This window comes from Electrona antarctica, assembly GCF_951216825.1.
Source record: "Electrona antarctica genome assembly, chromosome: 9".
NCBI classification, from domain to species: domain Eukaryota; kingdom Metazoa; phylum Chordata; class Actinopteri; order Myctophiformes; family Myctophidae; genus Electrona; species Electrona antarctica.
This window is the reverse complement of record NC_136790.1, coordinates 27,586,036-27,609,216: the sequence shown is the minus strand read 5'-3', so window position 1 is coordinate 27,609,216 and position 23,181 is coordinate 27,586,036. Positions and strand designations below refer to the sequence as shown.

The 23,181-nt window shown below is 42.2% G+C and overlaps 1 long non-coding RNA gene across 1 annotated transcript in view; it reads right to left on the bottom strand.

The window, feature by feature from the left end:
* The window catches only part of LOC306929386, a 51,822-nt gene extending 48,054 nt beyond the window's left edge, over nucleotides 1-3,768 (bottom strand). The window contains exon 1 of the long non-coding RNA XR_013790778.1: nucleotides 3,663-3,768. This is a non-coding gene — a long non-coding RNA (uncharacterized lncRNA). The remainder of the gene's footprint in view (nucleotides 1-3,662) is intronic.
* Nucleotides 3,769-23,181: the final 19,413 nt, after the last annotated feature.

Below are 23,181 nucleotides of genomic sequence, written 5' to 3'. Positions count from 1 at the left end.
TAATCTGGGGGGGGGGGGGAAGGAGCGAGGGAAGCCAGCCATCATTATTTCCAGTCAGGTTGCTTAAGTTATACACTGCTCGCAAAACACATCAAAACAACACAGAATAAGTGACGCTTATATAAAGCCCAGAGATTTGATGCCATTTGTGGCCATATAGCCTTGTGTTTTGACATCTCATCAGGAAACCACAGAGCAGAGAGATGGGGCCAGGATACTGATAGGATGGCTCTCTCTCTGTCTTGGTAGAGATCGTAGCATGAAGTGAACATATATGCTGAGTTTCTGCTCAATTAGCGTTAAATTGTGTGCCACCCTGGTCAGGTAGCCATGGGCGCACTCAGCGTTCAGTCCTTGCCTGAGAGACAGCTCAGTGTGTGTGTGCGTGCGTGTGTGCGTCCGTGCGCGAGCGTGCACGTGTGAGTTAGAGCAAAGGAGAGCGTGTTATATCCTGAAGACCCCAGATTGTTGTTCATTTCCTGTGCAAAGACAAAATAAGCACATGAAGACCAACATGTGCTCATCCCTGGCTTTCACCCATGCACATCACAGCTCGTTTCTACTCAAGTGGTTGACCACAGATAATTATACAATTAAAACAATGTTCCGCATCTATCTGTCAGACTGATCTAATTTGCCATTAGAATGAAACTATAATAGGAAGCATCTCTCTCTCCCTAAGCAACGCTCTTTCCTCTGTATAACACATCTAGGCTAGGCCATCTGCAAAAACAGAGAGAGGAATAGGGTTGTATTTGTTTAGCAGGATCTTGGTGAATAAAGTAAGGCCCAAACACATTCATCACGACCCACAGGGTTGTGTAAGGAATTGGAGCTGTACGACTGTGGTCTCAAATTAACCCTCGATTGTGGAGATGCAAAGAAGATTGACATAAATTATGCATCGTGGGAAAGTACACTAACAGAAGCTAAGCTGAATGTCAAGCCCTAAAACAAGCCCCAAAATAATGTGAAAAGGTGAAACCTGACATACAACAGGCCCGTTTTTATTAGCGACCTAGTCATGATTGACTGCCCCCTGGGAGTCTGACCCCATACTACCTAACCCAATGGGAGTCTGACCCCATACTACCTAACCCAATGGGAGTCTGACCCCATGCTACCTAACCCAATGGGAGTCTGACCCCATGCTACCTAACCCAATGGGAGTCTGAACCACTCGTGTAGCCAATCGTGTAGTAGCGACCTAGTCATGATTGGCTGCCTCCTAAGCTATCACACGTGCACCGTGGAAGTCTCTGCACCCAGACCAGGCAAAACACAGTGATTTAACCAACAATAGAATGTTGCAAACGAACGAAAACAACGGCCACGAGATTGTGACAGAAAAACATACACGTTACCAAAAAAAGGAAACGTTAGGGGGAAAAAAAGAAATGGGGACAGATGCACAACGGAAACAGCGCTTGTTTCACCTGACAAATATGACTGTCATCATTTCTGGTTATTATATTTTCCCCCTTTCTTTCTTTTAAACAGGGTTCACCAACTTAGCAAGCAAAGCACCCATTGGTGCTTTGATGTTATCACAGTTTTATTAATTAATTCCATTAATTGGGATGTGATCACGTGATTCTCTGTTCAATAGTTTTCTCTCATTTTTCTCTCTTTGCCTGTCCTGCAGCTGAGTGGGTGCGTGTGAAAAAACAACCGGGCAGTGCCCCCTCTACCCTCACTCCTCCAGGACAGCAGACTGAGCCCTGCCCTTTCTGGGACACAGCCACAGAGGGCGCAGTGAGGGGGATGCAGAGGGAGGGGACGAGGGAGGTACAGCCGACACCTTGACCTGGAAATCCTGCCTCTCCGCCCTCTGCTGTGTGGATAAGGGACAAGGATAGGAACTGCTCTCCTCCACAAGTTCAAGGGAAACTCGACCCCCCCCTGTGTGTATCCAGCTCCGCCAGATCGAGTACAATAGCAGCGGAGGTTTTTTATGTTTATGAGCTATCCTGATGGGGATACACATATCCATTAGAAATGAGCCAGCCCATGGAGGAGGAGGGAGGGAGGAGGGGTGTGTGTGTGTGTGTGTGTGTGTGTGTGTGTGTGTGTGTGTGTGTTGGGGGGGGGGGGTGGTCCAGTATTACCGACGAGCAAATGCACCATCAGCATAGAGGCAGAACTGCCTTTTATGGCAACAGATCACAGACTCAAGCCATTGGCCACAAAGACCACAAATGAGGCGTTAAGTGTAGTGGCACGGCAGAGGAAGAGGAGCCCAGAGATATGACCCTCATCTCACCCATGCATCTCTCTCTCTCTCCCTCTCCCTCTCCCTCTCCCTCTCTCTCCCTATCCCTCTCTCTCTCCCTCTCCCTCTCCATACATCACCAAACCAATTCTCAACCCCAACACCTCCTCCCCTCTTTCTTATTCCCATTCCATCAGTAAAACATAGCTAGACAAAACACACACACACACACACATAGGGGCCCCACAATGCACCACTGCAAAAATAACAACTGTCACCAACAGCGTAATTCATTAAAGCAATGTTAACGTCGTGGTCCTCTAACGTAATTTATATAATTGAAATTTAATTCTTATACAATATTTGGGGTGCTTTTTTAATTGACGTCTGCTGTAATTAATTGCCACGGAGAGGCACCGGGCGGCAAAGTGAAGTCAAAAAACGCAACCTGACACGGAGATTGCGGAGGAGGGGGTAATGGTGGGGGGGAGGGGGGGGCACTGGGAGGATTTCATCATCATGTACCCCCCCCCCCACACACCCTCACCCAGGGAGAGAAGAGGATGGGAGCAGGGAGGGGCTGGACTCTTCTTCACAGTCAGAGATTTAATTGCACACGGATTCCATTACCTCTGCACAAATGTCACGTTCTCTTCTGATCAGGGGGCAAGGCAGCCACTGGCACGCAGCCAGCCACTATAGTGCAGAAAGTATTCAGCCAATCACTGCTCCCAGGGCAGACAGAGGTGAGGAGAGGGACGTTGGGACGGTACGGCATGCCAAGGATATTAAAAAAAATAAAAAAATAAATAGATGTCACACCGAAGCAGCTGATGAGGCACCATTCAGTTAGAGGGCAGTGTGTCATACCGTTCATTGATTTTGGCCACGCGATAAGCTGTGTAATTATTTAGATACGGTTTGCAAATGATATTCAGGAAATAGTTGCATACTGATTATTGTGCCCGAGTTATTTGCTGTGATACAGTAGGTATACATTTCAACACGCAAGATTATAGATTTTATGATGCAAATCTAGTTTAGGGCATGAACTTGTAAATACCACTTACTGTTCATTCTGTATAATGAAAGGTATAAAAACTGCACTTCCTTTTCAGCTACCGTCATCATGCTTGACTTGAACTGAAGCTGCAGTACGGTTGGACCCCTTTGTAGATGAGGATCTTTGAGTATTCCTTTGCATTTGTACTTTCACCATACACACTACACCCGATGTTCATTGGTATGAATGGCTGAACAATCAAACTGATGAAAAGCACTTTGAGTAAATCTGTTGGGATTTACTTCAAGCTAATTAGGGCCAGATGCAAATTAGCCGAATGTGTTAGATCTCCCAGCATGCTGGCCTTTTGTCAGTCTACAGACAGATAGAGAACACACGTATGAAATGAGAAGGGCTATGCCGCTATGGGGATGAATTGTCACATACCCTGATCACTGGTGTAGCACAGACTGGCATTCCATTCTTCCAATGACAATTCAGCTCACAGTGTTGGGGGGGCGGGACCATGGGAGTTTCACCGATGGCACGTGTCTGAAAGAGAGGGGGCATGAAAGGGAAAGATAAGACTCGATTACAAACAGGAAGTGACAAGGTGGGGAGAGTCCCTGGCTGCCCTGGTCCACCAAACCCACATGTACAGAAATTCCGTAACAGCTGAAGGAAAGTGAACGTGATTGTCTTCGGCCACAATCATTTGGCATACATTGTGACGCGCTGATTCCTGTTGACATGTCTTGGCCTAAATACATATCAGCCATGCATCAGCACACCCTGTCGTCTCATCATGTGAAATAAAGATAGTTGCACATGATGATAGACAACAAGGTAAATATCACTGTTGCATAATCACATGATGCTTGCTGACTAAATGTCACAAACCGCACATCTCATTCACATGACGAAGTGACCTACAAAATACAAATACATTGTCTTCACTGAAAATCCACCAAGGACTAATAACAGAACTAAACAAATGTTTGCAATTTTACATTAGTTTGTAAGTACCGGTAATAAATGACCCGTGGTTCCAGACAAAAAACAGCAACTAAATAAAACGAAACCATCCATTGTGTTTATTCAAGAACCTGGTGTGCAGCAACATGCTCATCTGTAGGCAGATAAACAAGTGGAAAGATGCTAATGACTACCAGATATGCTCAGATCATGCAAATGAAGCAGCAGAATGCGATGTTTGGAGTTTTTTCCTGTCATAGGAGGCATGGCTGTCTTGTGGTATGTTGTTAAGTATGTGTGTGTTTGCGTATGTCTTTTTTGCTCCTGTGATATAGGGCCTACTTCTGTACGACTTTGGCACATAATGTGGCTTTGTGTCTCTCCACTAGCAGGATGCAGCAGCAAACCAGCCCCCGTTAATTGACCCCCTCTATGAGAAAGCATGTGTCGAAAGACCAAAATCTATAACTCTGCCTCTGTAGGCCACGAAGAAACCAGACACAACAAACCACAGGCCCGCCATCCCAACTCCTCATAATTCACCAGTGTGGAATTCAACTAACCCCATTAGTACGGACCGTTGTTTCCACAGCTCGTCTACATTCCTGGACCCGCCATCGGCCTCTGAGCAGGCCCAGATAAGACCCCTCTGATTACTCGCTTGCATGCCTGTCATTACTCCCAAAAAATATGTTGATCCCAACAGACAGCTTCGCCCCTGTGAATTTACGGCCGCACCATTGTGTCTCCTTTGTGCTCAAAAGGGGGCACTTGCTCAGAAAGGCCCCTCTCACTTTGAGACCCCGAACAGAAGGCACTTAGGTGGAAGTCACGGCCGTGTCTTGTCATGCACAATTTACAAGGCTGAGGCTTTAGAAACTACTTGATAAGATGATTCAAAAGTCACTGGATTTATGTGTGGTGTCACAAAAGGGACACTGAAATACCACACAGTGACACACACTCAGGCGGAAGCTCTGCTTTGGAGTTTTTATTGCAAATTAGCGGTCATTGATTTAAAGTCATGGTAAGATTTTAATGCCATTTGTACATAAAAACACCACACAACGAAATGCTAAAGTAGCTGTGTTAATACCTTTTAACAGCAAGCAATGTCTTGCATCTCTTTGCCTTTGTGGCCTGTTTTATGCCAGCTGCTCAACACACCAAAACCTCCAACTTTGCAAACATGTGGTTGCAATCCCCCTTTTCACACAAATTACAAACCATGTCAGGTTCAAAAGCAATGCCATAACCAGCCACTTTAAAAAAGAAAACACATGCGTTAATTGTCGCTTATTTGTCCGTCAACTTTCCAGGCAATCTAAACATGTACACATATCTGGCTGCCCCTCTTTGCTGACGCCTACGAATGAGTGGCAGATGTCAGATCTACAGCCATGAGGTCTTAAATAGCACAATGGTCAGACCATGGGGCTAACACCGTCAGTAAGGGTTGTGTGGGTGGGTTCAGTTCCCAATGGGACTTCCCATTCTAAAAATGTTTACACAGGGCACTCTGAATTAAAACCAAATGGCATGTGTTCCTGCTGTACTGTACTGTACTGTACTGTACTGTACTGTACTGTACTGTACTGTACTGTACTGTACTGTACTGTACTGTACTGTACTGTACTGTACTGTACCACCCATGTATAACACCTGGTACAATCCAACCACTACAACTCCAACTGTCCACCTCACACTGTGTGAAGTGAGGGGCGCTCTTATCATCGTATACATCATCATGACGTAAAACACTATGTCTATTTATTCACTATGTCTATGTTTGTGGACACCAAAAGCTGGATATAGGAGGGGCTCAAAAAAAGATCTGTGAGATGGATCTGATAATGTGACACCGTCGTCCACTGTGCCCGGACTGACTCCCACCGGAGACCAGGTAGGGGAGAGCGATCAAGGCCACATTGGGGACACCACTACGCGGCTGTGCCGGATCAATGGCTCGACCCATTAAAGTAACGCCACTCCCGGTACCTCATCTAATAAGGGCCAGCCTCTGGGAGATCGCCCCTCGCTGACCCACGCTGCTGGGGACAATTATAAGAGAGTGGTCTTTTTCAGTGCCGACGCCCACTTGACCCGGCAGCGCAAAGGCACCACGGAGATCCACATGATTTAAACTCCTCCCTAAGATGTGCTGACAAGGTTAGAGGGTCAATGCAGACATTAACAGGTCAGTGTGTGGCCCACTTGGGAACAATTACTCCCAGTCACAGCTAAGTGGACACTTGATTGAACACGACGGAGGCAGGACACACTTCCCACAGATAACAATCCCCAGAGCCATTTAGGATAAAAAGCCCTTGTGATACAGCCTTTATGGGCAGAATTCATCTTCCTTCTCCCTTTTAAAAGAATGTGAGAGTGTGATAGAGAGCCGTTCTCTGGAGGAGATGAGTCTCTTGCAGCATTACCATTTGCCAGCAATACTAATAGCTGCTTATAACACTGGAACAATTACAAGGTGACTGGGAGAGAAAGCTAAACAATGACAAGTGCTGTGAAGATTTCATTTCTCATTCTTGAATGACCAACAAAAAAAAAATCGGTCTGTCCTCCTGCTGCAGCCTTTTATGGAAATCTCCTATTTTCAATGTAACAAGCTTTTTTTTCTTGCTGTGTTGAAAACAAAATAGCATTACAAAGAACAAAACAAAAGATTCATCTCAATAACCAACACAAGGACACAAGGACTCCATCAGGCACTGTGAAACCCAAGACAGCGAGCGATATAAATATTCACTCGTTCATTGAGCTCTCATCTCTAATTACTGTAGATGTGCTACTGTTGCATTGTCGTTTCTTTTTTACTTTTACTGTCCAACCTTTAACCCACTGACAGTCTGACCCACCCCCTCCCTCCCACCACAGTGACTACAAAACTTTGCTTGGAACATCTGGTACCTTATCCGCACAAAGCAACAAACACACTCCAGATATCCGTGGAGATTCATGTCACAAGTGAACAACAAATAGTTTATGCATTTTTTTCATAACGTGTGGGCTCAGCTTCTAGTGTAAGGGGAAGAAAAAATATACTAAACACTAAAACTAAACAGATGTTTGAGGCTAACTCTTGCAGATAAAACAAATGCGCTAATGAGCGATCTCAATATAAAACGGTCACTCATCTCCTATAGTCTCTTCATACGCGTATGTTGCTTATCGATCCACAAACACATTTCCCGCACAATTTGCATAAGCTGTGTATTGTTTGTGGTATTGCCCCCCCTCTTCCCTCTGTGCTTTGTTTATTTATTTCTGTGTTAGAAAATCAGTTCCACATTGTCCTCACTGCGTAGCGGTGGCTGACGCCTGCAGCTGCTGGCTGTTAGTGGCTGGAGAGACGATACAGTTCACCACTTCTCCTGGAGTAGACAGACAGACACACACACACTGAGCTGCACAGCTGCACATGATGAGATGGGGTGTAAAAAAAGAATAGCAAGATGAGAAGAGAAGAGAAGAGAAGAGAAGAGAAGAGAAGAGAAGAGAAGAGATTATTTCATCCAATAGCTTGGTGGACATGTCCCATTACAGTGTTGCTGATACCACCCCCGAACCCCCCCCCCCCCCCCCCCACCCCCCACACACACACACACACACACACACACACACATACACCCTTCTGTTTGGAGGAGGACACAGAGGAACCAGGAAGCAGTGTTAGCGTAAAAGGAAACGAGATGTAGCGAAGGGTTTCTCTCCTCTATCTCTCTCTCCCACCCTCCTCATTAACTGGGCTCCTTTCCAATTCATTTAGTACCCCTGAGAGAGAGAGAGAGAGAGAGAGAGAGAGAGAGAGAGAGAGAGAGAGAGAGAGAGAGAGAGAGAGAGACAGATGGAGAGAGAGATGGAGAGAGAGAGAGATGGAGAGAGAGAGAGAGAGAGAGAGAGATGGAGAGAGAGAGAGAGAGAGAGAGAGAGAGAGAGAGAGAGAGAGAGAGACACACACAGACAGACAGACAGAGCCTTCCCTCAAGACTTTACGAAGATGACACAACATTAGCCATGCCATTTGCATATGCAGAGTAGAAGCAAGCAACAGGCTCTCTTGCTAGAATGACCTATTGGTTGTTGTAGCAGCCAGGAGTTATTTCCCGGGACGATTCTGTAACCAAGTGGGCATCATGTGAATACCATCTGGGTACCACTTATTTAATGCTGGCAGTAGTCCTATGGCAGCCAGCCTGGCAATGAGGAGAAGGGAATAAATTGCATCATTTGCTTAACATCCATTTTGCCGTTGTGCCCGTTAAAAATCCATGACTAAATAATTTGGTTATTTCGGCCGCCAGTTACCGCTGTCAGCCAAATTGCATCGTACATGCAACAAACAGAGCAATTGTCAAAGGGCTGATAAAGGAGCTATCGGGATGTTAGCCCCACAAAATCGCATTTACCAAGTATATTAACAGCCCTCAATCCATTTACACGGAAGAATTCTCTCAGTGTGTCATGTACCGCACATCACCCATAAACAGACAATAAACACATTGTAATTATAATGCCAACTCTTTAATTACGTGTGCCATTTGGGGATGGTCTAGCTCGCTGTCAGTGTGATGTGAAAGGATTGGGGGTGTGGGGGGGTGGAGATCAAGCCTCAGGCCCAATGAGAACGATATTCCCTGCACTCCTAGCGTGTTAGAAGGCAGAAAATTCAATTGGCATGGTTCCAGCGACAAACAGTCCAAACAACCTAAATCAGTGGGGACAAACTCCATGCAAATCATTTACATTAGCACAAGTGCAGGGAGAAGAGAAATGTCTCAGGTTTCACACCCACAACATGAAAGCTGGGGAAAATCGCCAAAGCCAAGCGCAGCTTCACTTGACCGGAATGATTCTGAGAAGGTTTTTATCTCAAGAATATAAGAGTATAATGTGCTGAACGGTGAATATCCCATAGATATTTGACATTTGTTTTAAATAAAGCCAGGACAGAGGAGCCTGGTTCAATAATGCATGACACCAATGATGTCAGGGTGAGGAGTTCCACTGGGGCCACCCAAAAGTGGCATTTCTTTGGAGAAATGGGAGTGCATTGATACTATGATTCTTTGAGGCCCATAGTAGCCAAAACCCTCTAAGAGTCTATAGACCAGGGGTGCCCACACTTTTTGACTTGAGAGTCATGGGAAATTTTTTCTTCAATATATTTAAATGAAATACTCTTTAGGGGCATGTCATGTGATCTACCTGCACAGCCTTTGTGATCTACTGGTAGATCGCGATCTACCTTTTGGGCACCCCTGCTATAGACGAATCCATGGAGCAGTGCCCTGTATAGGCAAGGTGTAGGCAATCAATGCTACAGCGTCAAGCTGCGCTTAATGTGACACACGGTTATGATTGCGCCCCGGGGCAGTGCTGCTGGATTCCACAGAAGGGTGCCCCTGGGCGGCCATTACTGATACCATTAAGTGATTAGCTACACCTGGCCCTGTAGCCAGGTGTAGCTACACCTGGTCCTGTAGCCCCTCCTATGTCCAGCTTTGAGGGTCTGTGTAAACACAAACATTGAAGACAAAAGTGTATAAACACAAACATTGAAGACAAAAGTGAGGACTCAAATTGTAATTGGCCAGAATGATATGATGTACTACCTGGCATGGCGGAGACCTGTGCTCTGAGGAGCAAATTTTTCTAGCTGCAACTAAGTTGTACCTGTGGTAATGTTTTATTAAACATTCTGTAAAAATGTTTCCTGTGTGTGTCTCGTGCAATGCTCTCATGCCGCAGGTTTGCGCACCGTTTGCGCAGTGACAGTCATTTTCATCCCAAAATACTGTTTATCTCAAGCCCCGTAGCAATGACGCTTTTTGGTTCAAACATGAACTAGCTGTGGGGAAAGGTCATCATGAGTCTACTTGACATACCTGACAAAGACCACACGGTCGAAACGTCGTATTCATTTTTCCTGCTGTGTCGCAAAATAAAAGTTTTTTGGAGCATCTTAAAGTGAGTTGCGAGCCCCGCTTTGTTCTACTTGAATGAATACATTTTGACTGATGTGATGCGTGAGTGGAGTGGAATAGTTTTATTTTGTTTGTTTTAAATGGAGCTGCATTGCGCTTACAGTATCAATCAATATACTGTGATTGTTTCATACCACCGGATAAAAAGGTGTATACATTTACATCCCTAGTCTTGTCTGGCAACAGCTTATGTTGGACTAAAATCACATTAAGAGTATTTTCTTCTCAATTGTAAATGTACATTGCACACTAAAATGTAATTTGGAGAATGACATCTCTCTGATGAGTCACTGGCCAGGCGATGTGAAATGTCAGCTCTGCAATGAGAAAGCGTCTCTGGCTCTGGCATTGTTTACATATTGACTGGCAATGTGTGGTCGGCCCTGATGAGAACACAACACACATGACTTCCACTGGCATGATCTCACAAACTGGAAAAAGAGCAGTCACTGTCAAGCTGGTAAGAGGGTGTGGCATCATAATCAGTGAAGGTAAGGGAAGACTTAAAGCCTAAAGGACAAACAAAACAAAACTATTATTGGCTACAGGAGTATGAAATGAGACATTACAGGCTGGCTGGTCCTTTAACCGCTTCCACTGCAATTTTAACACTAAAAAGAATTGTCCTTGCCTGTACTTTGTCCCCCGATTCCCCTGTCTGTGTGAGCTTCAGCTGAACACTTCAATGTGCCCCGCGAGGTCTTTTTTCCACAGCGGTACTATAGATAGAAGAGACCAGAGTGAGTGAGTGACTGAGTAAGAGAGAGAGAGTGCATGGGGGATACAGGATTCTCATCCACCATCCATCTCATATTCTAATGCAGCCATTATGTTCTAAAAGAGGCTGCTCATCTATTCATTTTATGAGGCATTTGCAAAAAAGATGACACTGCAAGAGGCCCAGTCCGAGTGATTAAAATTCTTTGAATTAGCCCTTCAATCACTGCATACAATTGTGTGTAAAGTACACAGAAATGCACTCAGAAGCCTCATCCAACTCTCCTCCATAATATGAAGTGAAGTGATTGATTTACTCATTTCTCACTCTGAGTTGTTTTCACGGGGAAGAATTGATTAGTCAACACATTAAAAGCTGGTATATCATGCGCCCCTATGCCTAACATGGAAAGGCTTTTAGAAAAATATCCAATAACTCATAACTGCTTATTGCTCAAACCGCACCATATTGATAGTATTTAACAACAGGGGTTGTAAAATATCCAGCAAAAAGGCTGTAAATCATGAATAGTAAAATGGTAAACAGTAGTGAGTTGGGAGCCAGGCAACAGGGTGACATGATGCACAAACAGCCAAGTTTGCGCTTTAAAGTCACTTGTCAATGTCACTCTATTACACTAAAACTCCACAGTCAGTACTTTTAGGCCAGGTTCACATTTTAGAGAAATGCTGCAATAATAGATAGATTGAGATAGAGGGCTTGCTTATTAAAGGAAAGGAAAAGTTGAAATACTGTATTTTCTTGCAGAGTGAGAACCGAGGAAAACAGATGAGCATCAAGATGACACACAAGTATTACCTCTGTTTCAAAGTAACGAAAAAGGTACATGTGTGTTGCTATTCTTTTTACTTTGTAGCCATATTAATAAAGGCTTTTTGTTTAATAGAGGATAAGTCACCATGGAATATCTTTGTATTGTGAGTCAACAAAAATAAAAGCATATGACTATGAAAAAGTCTTCCTTTTTTAAAGCCACCATCGTGGCACATAGTTGGCTATAGTTTCTGGCTTCAACACATAATTATCGGGCAAATCTATTTACCAAAATGCTAAACAAAAAACTAACACCTGTGAAAATAACCATCTCCAAGTGAGTGGTTTGGGAATGGAGCCCCACCCTGTTTACAGCACCGAGAACAAAAACAAACTCTCTCCATGGAGTACGGGCAAATGCAAGTCACACGCTCCAACCAATACAGGCAAACAACAACAATATCTGAAGCTCTACAGGGAGACCAGGCTATCAGACAACAGCAGCTCTCACACAAACAAGGTGTGTGTGTGTGTGTGTGTGTGTGTGTGTGTGTGTGTGTGTGTGTGTGTGTGTGTGTGTGTGTGTGTGTGTGTGTGTGTGTGTGTACTGATGTGTGAATCAAGAGAACGAGAAAGAGAGATGTGTGAGGGCAAGCGCTTCTGTGCGAATGTGTGTGTGTGTGTGTGTGTGTGTATAGGCTGAAACAGAGTAAGAAAAAAGGAATGCTACCCACTCCCCCCGCATCAGGTCAAGTGAATCATCGAGAGCAAAGGGAAGACACCGCCGTCGCCCACGATGGGCAGCAGAAAACCACATCGGTGTGACTTCACCGCACCAGAGTGGGTATGTTCAGTACACTCACCCTCAATGTCCAGGGGACTCTGAATAAAGAGGTAATGAATCTCACTTAACAAGGCCATTATCAGTGCAGGAACTAGTGCACTGTCACAGGGGAGTCCATCTCCACGTCTTTCACATCCACTAGTCTTCTACAGTTAAACACGGCAACGTATGAACTGATCATGCTATCTGAAACAATTAAAAACATTATTATTCTACTTGCGTGAGTCTGGACTTAATACAGGTAAACAACCTAATGCACCTACAGTAGGGGGCACTGAACTAATTAGGTATCAATGACGTCCCCTGGTTAAGTTTTAGCCAAGTAGCGATTGTGATCACCTGAATGAATACTTTAATTAAATTCCGTGACTCCACACTCATTAGTATTTTTGTTTCCTCTCCTAGAGCATTGCATCTTGGGTAATAATTAATCACTGCTTCCCAATTACCACCCAGCTGGACAATATATATCAAATAAACAAGCAACAACCTGTCAATTAGGTGCAGCCTTCATAATAGCTTAGAATAATGTTTTATGTGCAAACATGTGCAAACATGTAAGTTTGGACTGAATCACATGTGCCTCAACACATACTATAGGTTTGTAAAATAATTACGTTGCATGTGTTTTTGAAGCAATTAATAAGCACCTATAGTTTTTTTTTATTGTGAATAGAACAAGACACAGATAACGTTGATATAGCAGTTTAAGAGCATCCTATGATACTAATAGACAAATAGCGGAAAATGGCCTTTCCACAAGCTCACAATGCTTCACGAATCATGATACAATGAGGTGTGAACTTGTAGATGTACTATTTTATTCTTTTTTTTTTTTAATGTATTTGGAAATTCTTCAGTTTCTCTTTTTAACATTTGCGCCTATAATGACACGCCCAAATAGCGATACCAGGGTTAACATGGTTAACTGCAAAGGCAGAAAGAATGGTTGCATTAGGCAATCTGTCAACAAAATTTGCATTGCTGCTCTCTCCCGGTCTCCATTGCTCTCTCCTGCTTCTTCCTCGAGCCCACAGCGCTCCCGGCTCAGATCTCAGCACTCTGATGGCTTATCACATAGTGAGCAGCAGGGCTAAGCTGGAGCCATGCGCCCCAAAGACGTGATCAAAGCACACCAAATTTGCACCCGGCACCGATGACGGAGGAGCAAGCCCTGCCATGTGACGTTGCTTGTCAGGGTGGTGCTGCCAACTGAAAACAGCAAAGAAGCAAAGAAAAACAGGGCTCCTGGAGTTACTATGGCTTTATTATACTGCATTGCGTACACCGTGGTAAAGCAGGCTTCATACTGTCGGCGACGACCCGGGAGGGTTTCTGATTTTCAGAAGTGAAATCCTCCAATGTTTCAGTTTACAGTGGCGCAGCAGACCTAACATGATTTCGCCAACAGTCAAATTCCAACACTAGCTAGTAGCTACTACCTCAGGAAGCCACCAAACGCATTCAGGTTACTATTCTTGCCCTTGTTTTTGAAAAATGTAAAGAGGCAAATTGTTCCTATAAAAGATTGAAATTGTTGTTTTCAGAAATTACAATAATAAATAAATAAACATTTTTTAGAAACATTAAAATAACAATATTTTCACTATTCTTGAAATAGGGATTAAGTGGTTAAATGTGGGTCCCAGGGAGACGCCATGTTCCTCCTTTGGGTCTTGAGCTGAAGAGGTTGCTATAGACAACAGGTGTAGCAAATATCAGGGCATCCTGAGCCTACGCCTCCAGTGTCCCTTCCTTGTTCTTTATGTGAACTCTTGGCTGCTTCCCACAGCACAGAACTACCACTAAGTACACTTAACTGTTTTTATATTTCCCTACACAGTAAAAAACAAAAAACACAGACAGACCCATAATCTCAGAGTTAACTCAACACTCAGGATTGTACTGTGTGTACTGTAGTAACAACATAACTATCTGAGTGCAATGGCAATTTTCTAAAAAGACAAAAAAAAAATACCTATATACTGTATGTATAGGTTTTGTCAAGACTCATAACCAAACCCACCCAGACCCAATATATAAAAAGACTGGACAACAGCTGATAAAAACAGGTGCAGAGGTTTAGCCTGGCAGCTGAACACAGATTGGAGCATATGTTTGGGCCTCAGACGTCAGCCTGAAAATGTTTGTAGCTTTACCTTCAACGTACCCTGAAGAGATGCCAAGCTGTGCTGCTCAGGAAATTCACCTTTCAAGTTGCTATGCTATATGCTAAGAGAGGCTCTTGCAACAACCCTAGAAAGTGAGTAGGGAATCACATATAACTGCAAATAGTTTGTAACAGCCAAGTATACAGAGAAGAAACCAAATAATATCAACAGGTAATCTCAAAGTCAAATTAAAATAAATTAAACAATGGTGTAGTTTACGCATATGCCAGGGCTACAGTCCAAGACAGTTGTAGGGCCCTGTCAGACCTGTCTTCTGATATGTGAATAAACTAATAATGTTAGACGTGAAACACAATGCAAAACAAATGTAGAAATCAACCACAAAGATTCTACTAATATATCCCATATTTTTTATTTTTATTTATATTTTCTGACTAAGCAAATATTAATACGCACTTGGTTTATAGAAAATATATAATAAGTTGTTTGTGAACAGACAGTGAATAGTATAAAACATGTTTCATTACCATTTAGGCTAATCTGAACGTGAAAAGATATATACAATTGTCCGGTTACTAGCGGATTTGCACAACTGTGCAGTTGTATGAACATGCTTTTGCAGTTTCGTTCTTTTTTTTATCGGTTTGGTCAATTGCGCTAGTAACCGGACAATTGTATATATTTTTTCACGTATTTCCTTTTTCCCAGTTGACATACAAAGCGATTATTACATGATTGAGTAACACATTCTGTGAGTAATGTATTCTAAATATTACTTTCATGAGTTATGAAGTATTTACGCATTAATTTTACAAATTGGGTAACATTATAACAGTTGTACGTAAAGTACTGCAATACTTTATTGCATTCTAATGTATTCATGCACACTACGAATGACTACGCTTTTCGGAGTTTTATTAGATTTGTCTAAACATAAACTATGCACCAATAGAGGGTGCTGCTGCAGCTTCTGGGTTGTTTGTGTTTCATCATTTATTTGGGCTGGTAAAATAGCATTTTAATACCGCTAAATTATTGTGGCAATCGTCTCTATTCCATTTAGCCTGCCAGCTTCCATTACCAAGAATTTTATTATTATTATTTAATATTATGCCTGGTACTTTTGTGCTTCAAGACAAGTAATGCATAGCAAGTAATATTGTAACTGTAACTTATTATTTTTAACTTAAAGTAATAAGTAATATGTAAAAGCATTACATTCTGAAAGTAACTTCCTCAACACTGTCAGTATGAGACTTATCCCTGATAAAGTGCAGTGATATTCTAGGTAGGGTTCCCCTTGTGACTCCTAACTTTGAACCCCTTGGATCGAGAAAAAAGAAAAACCTCTATCCTTCGGACTGATCCCTCTCAGCTGTCAACCTCACAGCCGGTAAAGTGGGATCTGTGACAACCAACTCAATTCAACATCTAATCTGAGCCCTAATCCAATCAGACAGACCATGCCGCCTACGAGTTGTAGGACACCGAAAATGATACACAACCCCATGCGCTGAAATATGCAACTTTACTGTGGCTACATGGCCATTAACATTACAACCATCAGCCCTAACAAAAAAAGAATCAATTAATTAACATATTAGTAAGTACAAGCTTCACAAATGTGTTATATGATAACATGAAGTGACTGATTGAACAATCTCGACCATTTTGATAAGTAAGTTGCATTGACTAATAGTATGACAATGACATGCCTATTGTTTCAAATTATTTATTTATTTCACATTTCTAACCTTGACCTTATAGGCAATATTGAATTTAAACAATATGTTATCATATCTGAGTAGGATTGATTTGAAACTTGCACCAGCGTTTACTTGAGTCGAAAATGCCCCAGGCCCAGACGAGTTACATTCACTCATTCAACATCCCTACACACAAGCCAACATCTCAATCTGTGTTAAACAAGGTATATTTCAAGCCAACCACTCCTTACTGCAATACTGACTTCAGTGCTGTAGAAACAGCGTATACGGAATCATCATTTAGTAGTACCCTCAGATTATTGTCTCCACCAGGCCAAAGGCATGGGGAGAAAGTATGTTTTGCACTCCGTCCGTGTGTGTGTGAGTCCGTGTGTGGGTGTGTGCGTCCGTCCCTCCGTCTGTTACCAGCTAATCTCCGGCATGGTGTTAGTTTTGCACACACACTCCCTGGATGCCAACGATGAACCTCTGGCCCAAAGTTTCCAGAACGGCCTGTTATAGCGCCACCAGGAGGCCGATTTTTGAAAAACTTTTTGATATTACTCATCCAGATTCTGTCCGAAAATCCCACAAATCGTTACACACTATCTCTATAGTCATGTGTTCAAGACTGATCTGTCCGATATTTCATATTCCCTCCGAATTGGCTAACATTGGCTTTCAAAGTTTGCAGGATTGGCCCATTTTGGCCAATTGGCATTGGCATGCAATTTACGTGAAATCTTTCACAGACTTTCCTACTAGGCTGAGGAATATATCCCACCCTTTTCACATTGGCCTTTTATAGCGCCACCAACAGGTGGATTTTTGCAAAACACATTTTTGGAACAAAATGCCTCAAATCATCCAATTGCCATCCAAGGCGTAAGTAGAAATGCCACCCTTTTCACATTGGCCTATTATAGTGCCACCAGGAGGCCACAACCTGACCTGCACTGGTGGAGACCTGTTCCCCGAGGGGCACTTTGCTTAGTTTCGCTTGCTACTCTAACAATCTATTTTTTTAAAAGGTCATCAGCGAAGAGAGCGAGAGATAAAGATATTTTCTTACACCGTTTCTCAAGTGTCAAACAAGCATTCACACAAATCAGCTATTTTTATTGTCTGTGTACTCAACTCACACTAGAATCCAAGGTGAAATACAATGAGGTTGATTCGCAAAAGCCAAAGACTGACGTTTAGAAAATAGGCATCACAAAGAAAACTTGAACGGATTCGATTTTTTTGGCGTGGGCAGAGGAACTGTTGCCAAGGGCTACATATTGATGATGTATGTGCCGTGGTAAAACATATTTTGCTGAATAACACACCCTGCAGTTTCATTAGGTAAATTAATCTTTAATTAAGATGAGAATGAATTACCCATCAGACATCTAAAGTACACCAGACACATCAACCACTAAAAAGAAAACATATAACCTACACTAATAAAGAAAGACGGACAAACAAGAAGAGAATAGAGAGATACATATAGCCTATTGTAAACTGTATATGCAGGCATGCATAATCTTGACGAAAACACATTTTACGAGAGCAGATTATGTGTATCCCAGTGCTGTATTTCTAAAACGCAGCGGCAGTCAAATGCATATTGGAGAAGAGTTTAATTGATTGTAATTGCATGCTACCCCACTTCCTCCTGTAGACACATGACATTTTTGTCAGTGTCCCAGCCTTTATTAAGGACAGATGACAGTGGAAGACAGTAATTAATGGCTGCATGAGTAAATGGTTGTCCTGAGCATGTGCGGTCTCCATGGAGACCAAGGAGCTGCACAATGCTCACCTGAGGCTGTCCATTCTCTGGCCAATGGGCTTCCTCCCTGGCATGGAGCGCACAGTGTGCCTGGGCATGGCACAGAGGCAGAGCAGCTGCCTGGGCACACCACAGGAGGCGGGACACACTAACCTTTACCCTGCAAATATTGTCGTGCCTTTCTTTTGTTATCACTTCAATTCATGTACTACCACATATTAATAACAATGCAGCAATCATATTTACACTGCACTGTTCCTCTTTGGGTCGTGCGGACAAACTGCAAACAAATTCATGTGTCAGACTTTCAGTTTGCTTTGTGCAAAACTAAGAAAACATTATAAAGACAACCGGACTAAAGGCATCTTGCATCAAATTAAGAACAAACAGCACGAAGAGGGGACAGCAAGCCAGCAAATTAATCAGAAAACTACAATATAATAAAGTGCGGACGCAGAAGCTCATTCCCACACTGGGACAAAAATATCTCTTCTTATCATTCACTTGCTAGCGAGGCAGTTTACAGTCTCTCCATACCCAGCACTGGGCTTTTCAATATGTGTTCACAAATACTGAGCCATCAGATGAAAGAGGGGGCCGCTCCACTCAGGGATGGGACTCCTCAGACTGAATGCATGAGTGACTGATTAGTTTCTTCCCAATTTGGCCATAGCTCTCCACGTAGAGCCTTAACAAAAGCCTGTAGTCATAACTCGTTGAGAAATAAGAAACTTTCCAAACAACATCATATCGCAGATTATAAATCTTCAGGAGATTCCTTTGGTGTGTCGGATCTGCGTGTGCATGCATACAACTGCTTCTTCCTCAAATGTAAGGTTAGATTTATTTAGGCAGTAAGGCACAAGTTTTTTTTTGTCTAAAACCAGACAGACGGGACAGTGTTAGTTTGTTCTCATCATGCTCACAAGTCAGAAGTTGAAGAATCGGCAGGGGGAAGAGAATAAAAAGGCTGGACCTCTACACACACAGGCTGTGTCAAACACTGTGGCTGGAAAAGTTGCAAAGAAAGTTCACCCTGTGCTTTAAAACCTGGGTCAGCATTTGCGAACGTCCATTTCTGCATAAGTGAGCACACAAAACACTGTGCCTGTTCAAATAGTCTGCCGCTCTCTCTCTCTCTGTCTCAGGCAGCTCATGACAACAGCCCAGCAGCAGCACTGTTTGATCTCCAATGTTTTCCTTAATCTGGGTTGTCAAGGTTCGCTTGTTGGAGGCTGTTTACTTTACTTCTCCTACAAAAAAGTGTTTTTTTCTTTTTTTCCCCCGCAGACAATGACTAATCTTAAGAAGACCAAGGAGAAGGTGGCAATGACGGCAAGAGCTGTTAAAGCTGCAGTTGGCCTTTTCATTTAATTTTCATATGGTCTTTATCCATGTTGTTTCCATCTGAAGATTGACTGGGTCTTCTTTTTTGTATAGAACACTGAACTCAGCGTAGCTGTCTGCTCATAGGTGTACTCTATCACTAAAAATACATTAGGCCTATTTGTGCACTATATTCCTCTTGTTTGAAACAAAGTGTGCTAAATGTAAAATAAAACACCTTATAAGTTTAGCATTGCAGAATAGGCAATCATTTATATAATAATACTAGTACTAATACTACTACTAATAATAAAAACATTGCATTTATAAAATTCAACAATTGGAAATTGCACGCTCACAAACGTACTACTAATTCATGTGTCATGGTTGTCTAGTTTGATTGTATATATTTTTTAATGAAATGTCAAACATGCTGCCTAAATGCAAAAGATGTTCATAAAAAGTATATTAAAGAGTTATAACTTAAAATGTTTTTTGTTTTTTTTCCTATGCAATATTAGCCTACACATTTTGTAATCATCTGAACAGTAGCCTACAACAAATAATAGCCTTGAGTTTAGTTGGATTTTCACATTCTGATTACTGCAAGGTAATCAATTCAAAATAACAAAAATGTAATTCTGCTCTGCTTTTTTTTTTACAAATAGTAGCCTAATTATATGCGTTGTACTTTAATTCTATTTACCAGCATAGTCCCAACTATTAAAATAATTACTTTTTTTCACAACCATGCAAGACCACATAAAGCCACATATTCAAACTTCAATCAGAAATCCACTGAATAGGCTCTCCTATAGAATGAAAGCATGGTCTTCCAACTTTTAAGATTATCTTAATCACAGTATGATAGTAAATAACCATGTAAGTAATAAGTTAATTCTGAAACCAATATGTACTTTAAATTCAGCAGAGTTGTCATAAAAGAGACAGACATAGCCCATCACACCAAAATGTGTTTAAGAACTTCACGTCAAAGCAAATAACGGACAGTCAAATAAGCATGATATAACCGTATAACTACTTTCATGTAACAAAAGTAAAACTTAATTATAGTTACTCTTAATCATAGAAGACGGTCGTTGTAATTGTCTTTGTGTAGTATACTATATAGTTTGGAAGGTAGGTAGCACGTGGGGGAGAAACCCCTTCCCTGATTGTGTTCCAAAGAAATCACGGCACACAAACTAACTTTCACCACAATACTGTACTTAGAAAGTTTTGCGTGCTATCCTACTCTATACCTTCCAATTGACATAGTTTCCAACGGTATGCCCAAACCGTGCCTTGTGAATTGACATAAACAGAGAAATGTTTTTTTATCAAAGGGTATTTGTAACCGGGGGGGGTGGGGGGGTCGCGAGTAACAAAGTAGAGGAGCAACTTTACAAAAAGTAGATGATGCCATCATGTCTCTTTCCCCCACACCGCTGAGTCTCACACTCTAAACGGGAATAATTACACTGTACTAGCAGTCCTCGCCAATACTACAGGTGTTCTTTTATTTGTTTATTTCGCCATTGAAATGTTTCTTTGGGCGAAAAGAAAGAGAGGAAAAACAGCAGCAAACAAAGCCAAACTCCATGTGTGTGCGTGTGTGTAAGTGACAGCGACAGCACAACAAGCGAGAACATTATCATGTTGTAAACTTACCAGAATGAATCGACAACGGTGCGACGGTGGGGCGCACGCGGAGGACACGATTCGCTTATAGAGAGTAGATAATCAACTGCTAGTGCACGCGAGCTTGTATACCGAGAAACACATGCAACAATCACACACTGTAAATACTAACAAGCCATATTACTCCGCACGGAGGGAACTAACTTAAAAAGCAGCGGTGAGAAATACTGCGTGTCGCATTCACGAAGAGCGCCGTATCGTAAGAACGTTGGGGAGTTTCACACTACCTTGTGTCTCATACGGCCACGAGCTGCTTCTAATGTTGTTACATTTTAACGCGCCAAGACAGAAAAGAGGAGAGGAGATGAGGAGGGAAAAAAAAGAAGAATCGCGGATTTGGATTGTTGTTATTTTCTGATGTTCCAAGTCCGTGACGTCACATCCACCTGCTGGGGTAAACAACACTCGCTGTTGCAGATCCCTCACAGAAATAAAGTCAGAAATAGTTAATTCACGTTGGCACACATTCTTTATATATGGGACATGTGGCTGTGCATTAGTTTGAGCTGATATTAAAACAGGAAAGGAGGTTTGGTTTGTCGTGAAGGTAATGTGTAAGCGCACTAATTGCAATGGAGACAGAAGCTCTAGTCTTCTGCAACATTTTTTCTTGTATTTGGTAGGGGGCACCAGGGGGGGGGGGGTCATCATTGCACTAAATCCTTATTGGAGGGAGATAAAATTCTTGGGCATGAACATCAAAGATGTTTTTATTCTAACATGAATCAAATTCCAGCCGCCCTGCTTGAACTTCATGGTGTCATATATAGAAAGTCAGTGTGCAGGTGTTTATACAATTTTGCTGTGCAATTTGTGACATGTTAAGTTGATATGAAATATGAATTTAAATTTGAATCACTGTTTGTTGTTTTGGGTTAGAAAAAAGTGTGTGTGTGTGTGTGTGTGTGTGTGTGTGTGTGTGTGGGGGGGGGGGGGGGGTGCATAATATGCGGTCACTATAAGTGTTGTGGCAAGCATTATGACTTATTAAAATCTCCGTCACTTGCCCTTGCAGAGGAGAATAGTCCAACATTCATTTAAAAGCAACATTAATTTAACCTCAAGAGAAGATATTTTAAGTCATTTTGTCCTTGATCAAGATGACAAGATCTGAAAAGCAAATCCCATTTAATTATAAACGACATTAAATTGATCATGAATGCAGTGCATCTAGGAGGAATGCTGCTGATAACTTGTCCTGGAGAAGTCTGTTTCTTAGTAGAGAGCGCCACCCTCTGACCATCCCTGGTCACATTACTCCCAATCACCATCACATCCCAAAGCAAAACTATAGTATCTATAGTATAAGTGTTAAGAATATTTGACTTTTAACAACCGAAAAAAGTACAATAATTATTGTTGTTTATAGCCAATAAATACAACGCTAAAAAGTCTTTGGTGTTGAGGTGACAGCTGGGGATGGCTTGTTTTCCCACTGTAAAGAGGTAATGAGGAAACAAGTTGCCTAGAGGCATAGGGAGAAACATCAGTCACTGTGCAGCCTCCAACCACATATTGTGTAATGACCTTCAGGCCTGGACCAAGGAACCCACAGAAACACATGCAGATGTCAACTGGACCATTCAGTTGATAGACGACAGCGCTGGCTTTGAAAATATGTAGACACATGCATGCACACAAACACACATAGGCCTGCACCAACAGTAGTTTCATCTATTCAAGATACAATCCACTGAAATAATGGAAATCATTGGCATGACAGTGACACAAAATTGAGTTGTTTTTAACAATAGGGATACAGGAGTAGATCAAGCATTAACAAAATTAAGTTGATTTATGCTTTTTTATTTTAATGTGATTTACAAGCATAACACATTTTTAAATAGGCACCCATCTTGCATTATAAAGCCAATCTAGCAGATCTCATTTTAATTCCTCAGCGACTTTATTTGCATTTGAATAGGCCTACTGCATCAATAACAACTAACAGCCATGTATGAGTATGAAATTGTTATCACATTTTTGTTGGTTTCATTCTGGTGATGTG